The sequence below is a fragment of the Littorina saxatilis genome, linkage group LG1 (assembly GCF_037325665.1).
Source record: "Littorina saxatilis isolate snail1 linkage group LG1, US_GU_Lsax_2.0, whole genome shotgun sequence".
In the NCBI taxonomy this organism is placed as follows: Eukaryota; Metazoa; Mollusca; class Gastropoda; order Littorinimorpha; family Littorinidae; genus Littorina; species Littorina saxatilis.
Window position 1 is genome coordinate 65,403,863 of NC_090245.1, and position 12,075 is coordinate 65,415,937.

A 12,075-nucleotide genomic window follows, 5' to 3' on the forward strand; every position below is an offset into this window, starting at 1 on the left:
GGACTCATCACGGCCACGCGATACGTGTACCCGGATCCTCGAGACGTCTCACTCTACTGCACATACGGGTCGCGAATAAGTCATCGTGGGATCGTGGTGGTTGGGGGTTGAGCGTGTAAGTTGATACGTTTACGTCGGACAAAAGCTGCTGTCTTTCACATTATTTTCTGAAACCCGGTTAATTGAGACACGACTTGCTATAATCACGAGTACGCTGACGTTCGAAGCAAACACAGGCCGTGAAAACAGGCTTGCCTTTTTGAAAGGAGCAAGCTTACCCGGACTCTTGTTCGTCTCATCATAGACCTATTAATATAGGTCCCTGGTCTCATGTAACTGCACATCCAGATCGCGATGAACTCAGCCGAGGACCTTACTCGGCAGAAATGCAATTATGTATGTGTTTTGAAAACTGAAACATTTACGCAGAACAAAAACTGGGTCTCTCTCTCTTTATGTTTCTATTTGTCTACCTCTATCTGTCTGTCTGTCTGCCTCTGTCCCAGTCCGGTATCGCCAGAATGGCTAAAGGGACGTTAAACAACAATAACTACCCAACCGTCTCTGTCTTTGTCTCTCTCGATCTCTCCCCTCCCGGGCTCCCCCCCCCCCCCCCCCCTCTTTCTGTTTCACTGTCTGTCTCAATGTCTCGCTGACTGACTGTCTCTGTCTGTCTGTCTATCTCTGTCTCTCGCAATCTCTCTGTTTATAAAAGAGATAATCCAAGGTGTGTGTGTATGTATGTGTGCGGCTAGGGGGGGGGGTGGGGGTGGGGGTGGGGTTGAATAACAACAGGGGTAGGACAGGTAGGCTGACGCTCAGAGAAAACAAGTCTGCACAACACTGGTGGGCAAAAAGGTAATCCATGATGCATGACAAGTACACTGAGGCTCAGAGAAAACAAGTCTACACAACACTGTCTACATAAAAGGCAGGCCATGATGACAGGTACAATCCTACCCGGACCCTTGTGTCGTTCCGCTTTGCTGCACATTGGGGACACGTTGTACCCGCCGTGTGCTATAACAGGAGCAGAATGCAGCTATGTACCGGTCTTATTCATTACACCATATTATGGTGTTTTTCCACGCTGCAAGCTTTAGGTAAAGTAGTCACTGAATAATTATATTACCCCTTTCCAGGGGCCAATGGCCTGTAAAGTAATAATCCACTGTCATCTCTCTCTCTCTCTCTCTCTCTCTCTCTCTCTCTCTCTCTCTCTCTCTCTCTCTCTCTCTCTCTCTCTCTCTCTCTTTCTCGATCTCTCTCTCTCTCTGAACGTTTGCGGCTCTGTACGTATTTGATAATTACAGCTTGTACCCCGAACTGTCATAAGTTTGATACCCTATGTACCCGTATAGCCTGATGCAATCGACCCCAGCAACCTTCCACTCTTTCCATGTGTTGTTTATTTTGTTTTGCTGTCCCCCACCTCATTCATTATCTCCTAGGCTTAGAGTTTTAAATCTGTCATCAGCTTGTGCCACTAAAGTTAAATTGTTGGTGTATGCACAATCAGTTGGAACTTCTTATTCAACAATAACTCTTGCATCATGGTTTGATGAGCAGTTTATACCGACCTGTCATATGTAGAACACCTTGTGTACTGATCGTCTGATGCAATCGACCCCGCACCCTCCCACCACCACCACCACCAGCTATCCTCTGAGTGTATGGTGTGGTCAGTGGAAAGACAAAACTGTGTACAATGGTAATGACAAAGACAAAATGGTATACGAAGATGGAGACGTGAGACACAGGTTAAGGGATGGTTCAACCCAGCCAGCAAGACATTAGCGGCCGATTATCGGCCGAACACCCTTCAAAAAGTCGGGCCGGTGACGTCAAAACATACGACGCGGGTGTTGGCCCGACTAACTTTTGCAAAGAGGCAACGAGGCGGCCGGCAGGCGGCCGAACACCTGTACTATGGCGGCACGCATCCGGTCCGATGTTAATCGGCCCGATGACTTGTTGGACCTGCGGCCCGACACCTTATGCCGACATCGGGAAGATATCGATTTCAGCGGGAAGACATCGGGACGATGTCGGCCCGCAGGTCCAACAAGCCATCGGGCCGATTAACATCGGACCGGATGCGTGCCGCCATAGTACAGGTGTTCGGCCGCCTGTCGGCCGCCTCTTTGCCTCTTTGCAAAAGTTAGTCGGGCCAACACCCGCGTCGTATCTTTTGACATCACCGGCCCGACTTTTTGAAGGGTGTTCGGCCGATTATCGGCCGCTAATGTCTTGCTGGCTGGGTGCAGCTACAGCAGTATGTACCCCTCCCCCCCCCCGCCCCCCAAGTGTAACAGTGCAAAATTCACTTAAAGCTACAGCTACAGCAGTACAACCCCCCTCCCCCCAGTGTTACAGTGGAAAACAAACCTACAGATACAAATACAGCAGTATGTACAACCCCCCCCCCCCCCCCCAGTGTAACAGTGCAAAACACAACACCAGCTACAGATACAGCAGTATGTAGACCCCCACCCCCCCCCCCCCCCCCCCCTCACTGTAACAGTACAAAACACACCTACAGCTACAGATACAGCCGTATGTACAACCCCCCCCCCCCTCAGTATTACAGTATAAAACACACCTACAGCAACAGATTCAGCAGTATGTACAACCCCCCCAAGTGTAATAGTGCAAAAATTACTTACAGCTACAGCCGTATGTACACCCCCTCCCCCTTAGTAACAGTACAAAACACACCTACAGCTACAGATACAGCAGTATGTATACCCCCCCCCCCCCCCCAATGTAACAGTGCAAAACACACTTACAGCTACAGATTCAGCAGTATGTACAACCCCCCCCTCCCCCAACCCAAGTGTAACAGTGCAAAAAACACCTACAGCTACAGCAGTATGTACCCCCCCCCCCCCAACTGTAACGGCACAAATCGCACCTACTGCTATAGATACAGCAGTGTGTACACCCCCCCCCCCCAGTGTAACAGTGCAAAACACACCTACAGCTACAGCATTAATATGTACAACCCCCAAACCCCCCCCCCCGCCCCCACTGTAACAGTACAAAACTCATTTACAGCTACAGATTCAGAATTATGTACACCCCCTCCCCCCGCTGCCACCACTGTAACAGTACAAAACATATAACACTCCACCCCCTTCCCTCGTGCAGAGTGCAAAACACACCTAGAGCTACAGATACAGCAGTATACACAACCCCAATCCCCCCCCCCCTCCCCTGTGTGCAAAACACACCTACAGCTACAAAAACAGCAGTATGTTCAACCCCCCCCCCCCCCTACTGTACAGTACATAACACACCTACAGCTACAGCTACAGTTACATCTATGCTTGGCGCTGGTGGACAATATTCACTTTTTTGGCCAAAACCGCCAGTTTTGGCCAAAAAAGACAAAGATTTGGCCAAAAAACCCACACATTTGACCAAATAAAATAGATTTGGCTATAACTTTTTTTTGGCCAAAACTTTCTATGTAAAAGTTTTGGCCAAAACTGTTTATGTCAGCTAAAACGGGAGATTTGGCCAAACTTCTGCCACAAAAAGATTTGGCCAAAAAAAGATTTGGCCAAACAAAATAGATTTGGCCAAATCTTCACTTTTTTGGCCAAATCTTTTTTGTTTGGCCAAATCTTTTTTTGGCCAAATCTTTTGTATTTGCTGGCGCTGGTGGACAATAATTACTTTTTTGGCCAAATCTCTTTTTGGCCAAAGCTTTGCTTTTTTGGCCAAAACTTTGCTTTTTGGCCAAAACTTTGCTTTTTTGGCCAATACCGCCAGTTTTGGCCAAAAAAGTGTGTTTTTGGCAAAATAAGTGAATATTGTCCACCAGCGCCAAGCAGCTTGGCGCTGGTGAACAATATTCACTTTTTTGGCCAAAAACGCACTTTTTGGCCAAAACTGGCGGTTTTGGCCAAAACTGGCGTTTTTGGCCAAAACTTTACTTTTTTGGCCAAAACTTTGCTTTTTTGGCCAAAAATGTACGTTTTTGGCCAAAAAAGTGTGTTTTTGGCCAAAAAAGTGAATATTGTCCACCAGCGCCAAGCTGCTTGGCGCTGGTGGACAATATTCACTATTTTGGCCAAAAACACACTTTTTGGCCAAAACTGGTGGTTTTGGCCAAAACTGGTGGTTTTGGCCAAAACTGGCGGTTTTGGTCAAAACTGGCGTTTTTGGCCAAAACTATACTTTTTTGGCCAAAACTTTGCTTTTTTGGCCAAAACCGCCAGTTTTGGCCAAAAAAGTGTGTTTTGGGCCAAAAAAGTGAATATTGTCCACCAGCGCCAAGCAGCTTGGCGCTGGTGGACAATTTTCACTTTTTTGGCCAAAACTATAATTTTTTGGCCAAAACTGGCGTTTTTGGCCAAAACTTGCGTTTTTGGCCAAAACTGGCGTTTTTGGCCAAAACTATACTTTTTTGGCCAAAACTTTGCTTTTTCGGCCAAAACTGGCGTTTTTGGCCAAAAAAATGAATATTGTCCATCAGCGCCAAGGGGTACTCAAAGATTTGGCCAAAAAATGAAGTTTTGGCCAAAACTATTTTTTGGGCCAAAACTTTCAATGCAAAAGTTTTGGCCAAAAAAATATTTGGCCAAATCTAAAACATTTGGCCAAAACACTTTTTTGGCCAAATGTTTTAGATTTGGCCAAATATTTTTTTTGCCAAAACTTTGCACTTAAAAGTTTTGGCCAAAACATGTTTTTGGCCAAAAACACACTTTTTGGCCAATAATGTACGTTTTTGGCCAAAAAAGTGTGTTTTTGGCCAAAAAAGTGAATATTGTCCACCAGCGCCAAGCATATACATCAGTATGCTCACCCCCCCCCCCCCCCCAAGTGTAACAGTACAAAACACACCTACAGCTACAGATTCAGCAGTATGTACAACCCCCTCCCCCCCCCCCCCCCCCCCCTCAGTGTCACTGTGCAGAACACACATACAGCTACAGATTCAGCAGTTAGTATGTACACCCCCCCCCCCCCCCCCAAGTGTGTAACAGTGCAAAACACACCACCAGCTACAGATAGATCAGTATGTACCCCCCCCCCCAAGTGTTACAATGCAATACACACACCTACAGCTACAGATACATCAGTATACATACACCCCACCCCCCAAGTGTAACAGTGCAAACCACACTTACAGCTACAGATTCAGCAGTATCATGAGTATGTACTCCACCCCCCCCCCCCCCCCCACTGTAACAGGACAAAACACCTACATCTACATATACAGATACAGCAGTATGTACTCCCCCCCCCCCCCCACTGTATAACAGCAAAACTAACATTAAAGCAAAAAAAACCAAAATCACTTACTCGCTGGATCCGTCGGTTGTCCTCGAGTTGACGTTAACAGCTTGAACACACCTGTATATAGGTTTCCATCCGTCCTTGGCTACACAATTTTAACTTGTCAACTATCACCGCCACCACGTGGCACTGGGTCCAGCACTCAGATTGAGATCCCGAGGCGACATTCGTCTCGGATAACATATCATCAATGTGCTGTCCAACTTGCGAATGTCTCTTCTTTCGATATTAACTTGAACTAAGAAAACAAATAAACTTCGCTCACGCGGGAAAGTAGCAGCTAGCCGGCCATGTTCACACTCAATCTTGTTTGTACCGTAAGGAAAGCTATTAGAGTATTTCAAGTATATATGATGGCGTATTTTTAAAATGTAAAACTCATGATTTGAGCTCATGCTGTATTTGATTGCAAATATACAAACAAAACTTACAATTAATTATCCTACTCCTATGTGAAAAAGTCAACAAATATGAATAATTTAGTTTCGCATTTGCAGAGTCATGTCACGCCGTTCCCGACGCTTGAACAGGGGACGTAACAAATGTTAAAATAATGATAATAAATTCAATTTGTTATCTCCCGTAACTCTGCATATTTTTATCGACAGCAACATTGCGTCGGGCCGATGTCGGGGTTTATTACATACATTTGCCGAGTTTTACACACAGTCAAAACGATATCGGCGCGACAACGGACGTCGACACACGACATTTGACGACGTCACCCGACTGAAATCGTCAGTCGGCCGACGAAAGCTTGCTAGCTGGGAAGACGGAAACGTAAGACGTTTCAAGACGGCGTCAAGACACAGGTAAAAGGATGTTTCCATCGTGGATCCATTGCTGTAAGTCGACATACACTTCCTTAGGTTCCTTATTTTATACCCTCGACAACGAAATAAATAATTTTAAAAACAAAGAAAATAAGAGCTAGAGGCAAAGATTGCACAATCTGTACAAAGATAAAGACGTAAGACGTTTCAAGATGGCGTCAAGATAGAGATGGAGACGTAAGACGTTTCAAGATGGCGTCAAGACAAAGATTAGACCGTAAGATGTTATAAGACGAAGATGGTGACGTAAGACGTTTCAAGATGGTGTCAAGACGAAGATTTAAACAAAACTCAAGACGTAAGACGTTTCAAGACGAAGATTTAAACAAAGATGAAGACGTAAGACGTTTCAAGATGGCATCAAGACGAAGATTTGAACGTAAGACGTTTCAAGACGTTTTAAGATGTTCTAAGACATGGTCTCAAGACGTAAGACGTTTCAAGATGGTGTTAAGACAAAGATGTGAACGAAGACGAAGATGTAAGACGTTCCAAGACATGGTCTCAAAACGTAAGATGTTTCAAGACGTTTCAAGATTGCGTCCTCAAGATGCGTCCTCAAGATGGCGTCCTCAAAAAGGCATGAGATCCCCCTTACTATACTACAACTGGGAAGTTCGAGTGCCACCCACGATCCAAATCTACGTCAGTTGCTGTGTTCTGCCGTTCATTTTTAATGACTTAAACAAGTTCAAATGGACAAAAAACTAAACATCCGAGACACTAACATATTTTACACACAATGTGCTGGTGCGCTTATCATTATGACATAACATTTACGAAAATGAGTAACAGGTACAACTTGGCAAATTAAAACAAAAGTGAACTGTATTATGTCAGTATGATAAGAATGAATTCTGAATATGAATTAACCACCTTTGTTTAAAAGAACAAACGGGTGTAGCTCAGTTGGTTTGACGGGAACACAGAGACATAGAGAATACTACATGGCTTGCTGTGTCGTACCAAATTTACACGAGTTTTTTTTTTTAAATATTGAACTGCGAGCGAAAGCGAGCTGTTCATTATTTGAAAAAGCAACGAGTGTAAATCTGGTACGACACAGCAAGCCATGTAGTATTCTGTTTATCCTACACACTGTACTTACGTGTATTTTACTGAACATTTCCTGCAGTCGAGGCAGCTATATTGAAGACGCTTGTTTTGGAACCTCGATCTCTTCTAAAGCCTCGTGCAATATATTACGTCAAAGTAAAGAAACGTCACTCTGAAAGTGTGGCGTGAGGTGTTAGTTCTAAAAATTCATCGAGGGTAATTAGCGAGCGCAATTTTTTTTTTCTATAATGACGTTCGTCTCGGTGACTCTGGCATCATAAGCAGTGGAAAACAGGTCCCTGCCAGACTTGCTTGATATGACCTCATTTACATGATATACACACGTGTGATTTGAACGATTATTATATCACGAGTGTCTCTCTCACGTATGTAGAATAACATAAACTATCCAGCTGACGACGGTGGCCAACTCAGCCGGACGTAATTATGTGTGGCCTATGAAGTAGGATCTTTTACAAGTCCGAATGCAATTGTTGTGTCTGCTGCTCTCTCCTCATGGACTTGAAAGCCCTTTCCATCAGTCTTTCATGACAAAGCTTGCTTTAACAATTGCCTCTTGAAAAAGCGCTGAGTGACAACTTCGGGTAACCTTCGCCGGCAATCTCTTGCTAAGTATGTACAGAGAGGAAGAGAGAGAGAGAGAGAGAGAGAGAGAGAGAGAGAGAGAGAGAGAGAGAGAGAGAGAGACATACGGACAGACAGACAGAGAGGAAGAGAGAGAGAGGAAGAGAGAGAGAGAGAGGCACACACACACACACACACAGAAGGACGGACGGACCGACGGACATTTCTTTTATTTTCTCTTTGTATTTTGATATGTTTCTTTAGTGTCCTCTTGTGCTTCAAATAATTTTCTCGTCGAACCGAAACAGATAAATGTGAAGCCTTTTTTAATCAGTCTGACTTGCTCACTAAGTTGTATCATTCGGGCGAAGTGGCGCAGTGGTAAGACGTCGGCCTCCTAATCGGGGGGTCGTCAGTTCGAATCTCGGTCGCTGCCGCCTGGTGGGTTAAGAGTGAAGATTTTTCCGATCTCCCATGTCAACTTATGTGCAGACCTGCTAGTGACTTAACCCCCTTCGTGTGTACACGCAAGCACAAGACCAAGTGCGCACGGAACAGATCCTGTAATCCATGTCGGAGTTCGGTGGGTTATGGAAACACGAAAATACCCAGCATGCCTATACCCAACGAAAGCGGAGTGAAGCTGACTATGGGGAACCCAAATGGGCAAACGAGCTCACACGTCACCAGAATTTCTGGAATGCTGAAGAAAAAGTATCATGCTATTTTGAAGTATAGGAGCCTTTTTACAGTGATTAGCCTCTTTACTGGTCCACATTAGGACCAGTTGTGAATGTTTCTGTATTCATTTTTGGATCAATTTCTATCAAACCTAGTTTGCTCCAATTAGGCCTAAAGGCTAGCTAAAAAGAGTAAAACTACCAAACACTATATTAAACTTCTTCGCAAGATTACAAGCTAGTTATCAGCGTGAAGCTAAAGACATCCATATTAGGGGCCTCTCCTCCACTTGCAGTAAGTAAACATTTCTGAAACCTCCATCGACCCTGTTTCGAGACACCAATGTCACAGAGTCGTCTGTTATGTTATAGAAACACCTTACCTAGCTGCTTCTTGAGCGAATGGCAAGGACGAGAAAGTAGGTCATCCATGGGAGGGGGGGGGGGGGTCTTAAATTATTATCGCCATTCAAATTAGTAAAATAAACAGGATGTTATTTCTCAGAGCAATGTTCTATGCAGTATACCCCGAACTCGTCAAATAAGTTTAAGATGGGGGAGGGGGTTGCGACGGGGAGAAGGGATGGGGGGTATCGGTTGAAAGAGGTATGGTAAGGAGGGGGGAGGGGGGGAGGGGGACTTTCACAAGTATTATACTTTAATAAACTACACAAAATCAGTCATCCGTCGAATAGAATGTAGGGCACTTACTCACAACATGAAACCTGCATGTTAAACTCCTTAAACCTGAGCAACAAACCCGCACAGCTGCTTTCATATGCGTGCAAGGAGTGAACTGAACAGTGTGCAATCTAACTTGCTTTCCTTCGGCTAGGAATAAGAAGACACCTCTTGTGTAGTTGCCTGTGTGTGTGTGTGTGTGTGTGTGTGTGATAACGATCTGCTATTTGCCGTATAACTGGAGACTGCCTACGTGTGTGCGGTAACTTAACGCAATTCCACGCGAAAAACGTGCTGACCTAATCCACAGAAGCAGGCAGAGAGAGCACAGTCGCTGGGCCTTCCTCCTTTCAATGTTTTGTACTGCTCTTGTACAGCCAGTTCTCCGTTTCTTAGACGCTAGATTTGGCGAGTGTGGCGAGGAATTAGCGTTTCTTAGGCAATTCTCGCCGCAAGCTGAACTGAACTGCACTGAACTTTATTTTACAAGGACACACACACACATTGACCCCAGAGTACCAGGGAAACAAGTCTAATCCGTAGACAGAGAAACAAACAGAGAAACAAACTAACAAACAAAGTTCTTTACTGGCTCTGTTGAGAATAACGGTGGTAATATACACAAAAAAGAGAAAACAATCTAGTTCATGTATGTACATGTAGTACACACACGTTACAGTTAACGACACCTTGTTTACATATGTGATTATCTAACACGTTGGTAGACCATAAAGAGGGATGCAATTCGTCAACGACTATCTTAACCTCGAACAAAACAATGCATTTTTACGATGTTTGTAGCGTGTTTGCTTGCAATCAAGAGTCACTTCATCCTTACCCCGTATCACACACTTTATGAGGAGGTAAAAATAATACAGCAACTACAAACTATGCACTAATCGAACAGCCATAAAGTTTCCTCCGCAAATCTGCTTTTGTTTTTGACGTGCTATATCTGGTTAATATTTTACAGCAGTTTAAAAACGACATAACATCGCTGGCAGCAGTTGGCACTAAATACAGAGATGCTCTGCAAATGTGTAAAATCTGTGTATGATCTGAATATGGATATCACAATGGATCTGAAATTTGTGTGAAACAGGACTCGTTGTCCACACCTATATCGCAGCAATATGAGGACAACTTGCAAATTAATTTTTAGTGGGGTGCAGCAATTTGCGGACGTCCGTCACTATATTGCAGCAATTTGCGGACCAAAGACCGCCTATTTGGGGACGTCCGCAAATAGTCGCATTTTTTGGCCGATGTCCGCAAATTGCTGCGATATAGCGACGGACGACCCCATTTGGTCCTATTTGGTCCGCATATTGTGGTAAATCCACAAACACACACACACACACACACACACACACGCACGTATAGACAATCACAGAGATTAGCTTCATGTATTCTGCCCCCCTCTCGCCAATTTACAAAATACAACAAGAGGTTTGATGAGCACAGTAGATCAACTTTAAACGTACACAATTATATTTTTAGCATTACTTTTCAATTCTCGTTGATGCATTAATGATGCCAGAAAATGTAACCGGACGCATTTGGAACGCCAAAGCAATCAAATACATTGCGCGGTACATCGGCGCTTAATTTCATAACGTCTGACTGAGTCATTTGTTATTCGGTGATAGTTTCGCACATATCTATCTCCTGTATTTGAAATTCTGTTCACCTTACGTAATTTTCAAAGGCTTTATATATATACACATTTCTTTGATAAACGATACGAAACCGTGCAGGTGAAAAATTGGTAATGACTGACGTAGGATTTACGTTGTGGATTTCACGTTGAGGGCACGTTGGCGATCAATCAAACCCCAACGTTGTGTGTTTACGTTGAAACTACGTTGTAGGAACGTTTCTTGTATCAAACTAACTTTTGTTTTTAAATCACGTGAATTTCACGTGAAAATCACATGACTATACCAACGTTGTTCGAACACCAGAAAATCACAATAATACAACGTCGATTTTACGTTGTTTTTTAAGGTGGAATCCACGTGAAATTTACGTTATGTACCAACGTGTAAAAAACAAAAAAACACAACTGTAACGCAACGTTGCTTTCACGTTGTGTTTTTTGGTTGGATCCACGTATATTTCACGTAATCTTCGCAACATTTGTAAGACACCAAAATGCAACGTGAAATTCACGTAAAATTTACGTTGTATTACAACGTCGAAAGAACACCAAAATCTCACAATGACACAACGTTGGTTTTACGTTGCGTTTTTTGGTTGGCTCAACGTAAATTTCACGTAAAGTTCGCAACGTTGCTGATGACACGAAAAATTCACATTTTCGCAACGTCGTATTTACGTTGTGTGTTTGCTGGGAACTACTGGACTGATCTTTATGAAATGTGAAATGAGAGTTCCTGGGAACGGTATCCCCGGATATGTTTTTCATTTTTTCGATAAATACCTTTGATGACGTCATATCCGGATTTTTGTAAAAAGTTGAGGCGGCACTGTCACACCCTCAATTTTCAATCAAATTGATTGAAATTTTGGCCAAGCAATCTTCAACAAAGGCCGGACTTTGGTATTGCATTTCAGCATGGTGGCTTAAAAATTAATTGATGACTTTGGTCATTAAAAATCTAAAAATTGAAAAACAAATAAAAATTATACAACGATCCAAATTTACGTTCATCTTATTCTTCATCATTTCCTGATTCCAAAAACATATAAATATGTTATATTTAGATTAAAAACAAGCTCTGAAAATTAAAAATATAAAAATTATGATCAAAATTAAATTGCCGAAATCAATTTAAAAACACTTTCATCTTATTCCTTGTCCGTTCCTGATTCCAAAAACATATAGATATGATATGTTTGGATTAAAAACACGCTCGGAAAGTTAGGTACAGAAAAGCGTGCTATCCTTCTCAGCGCAACTACTACCC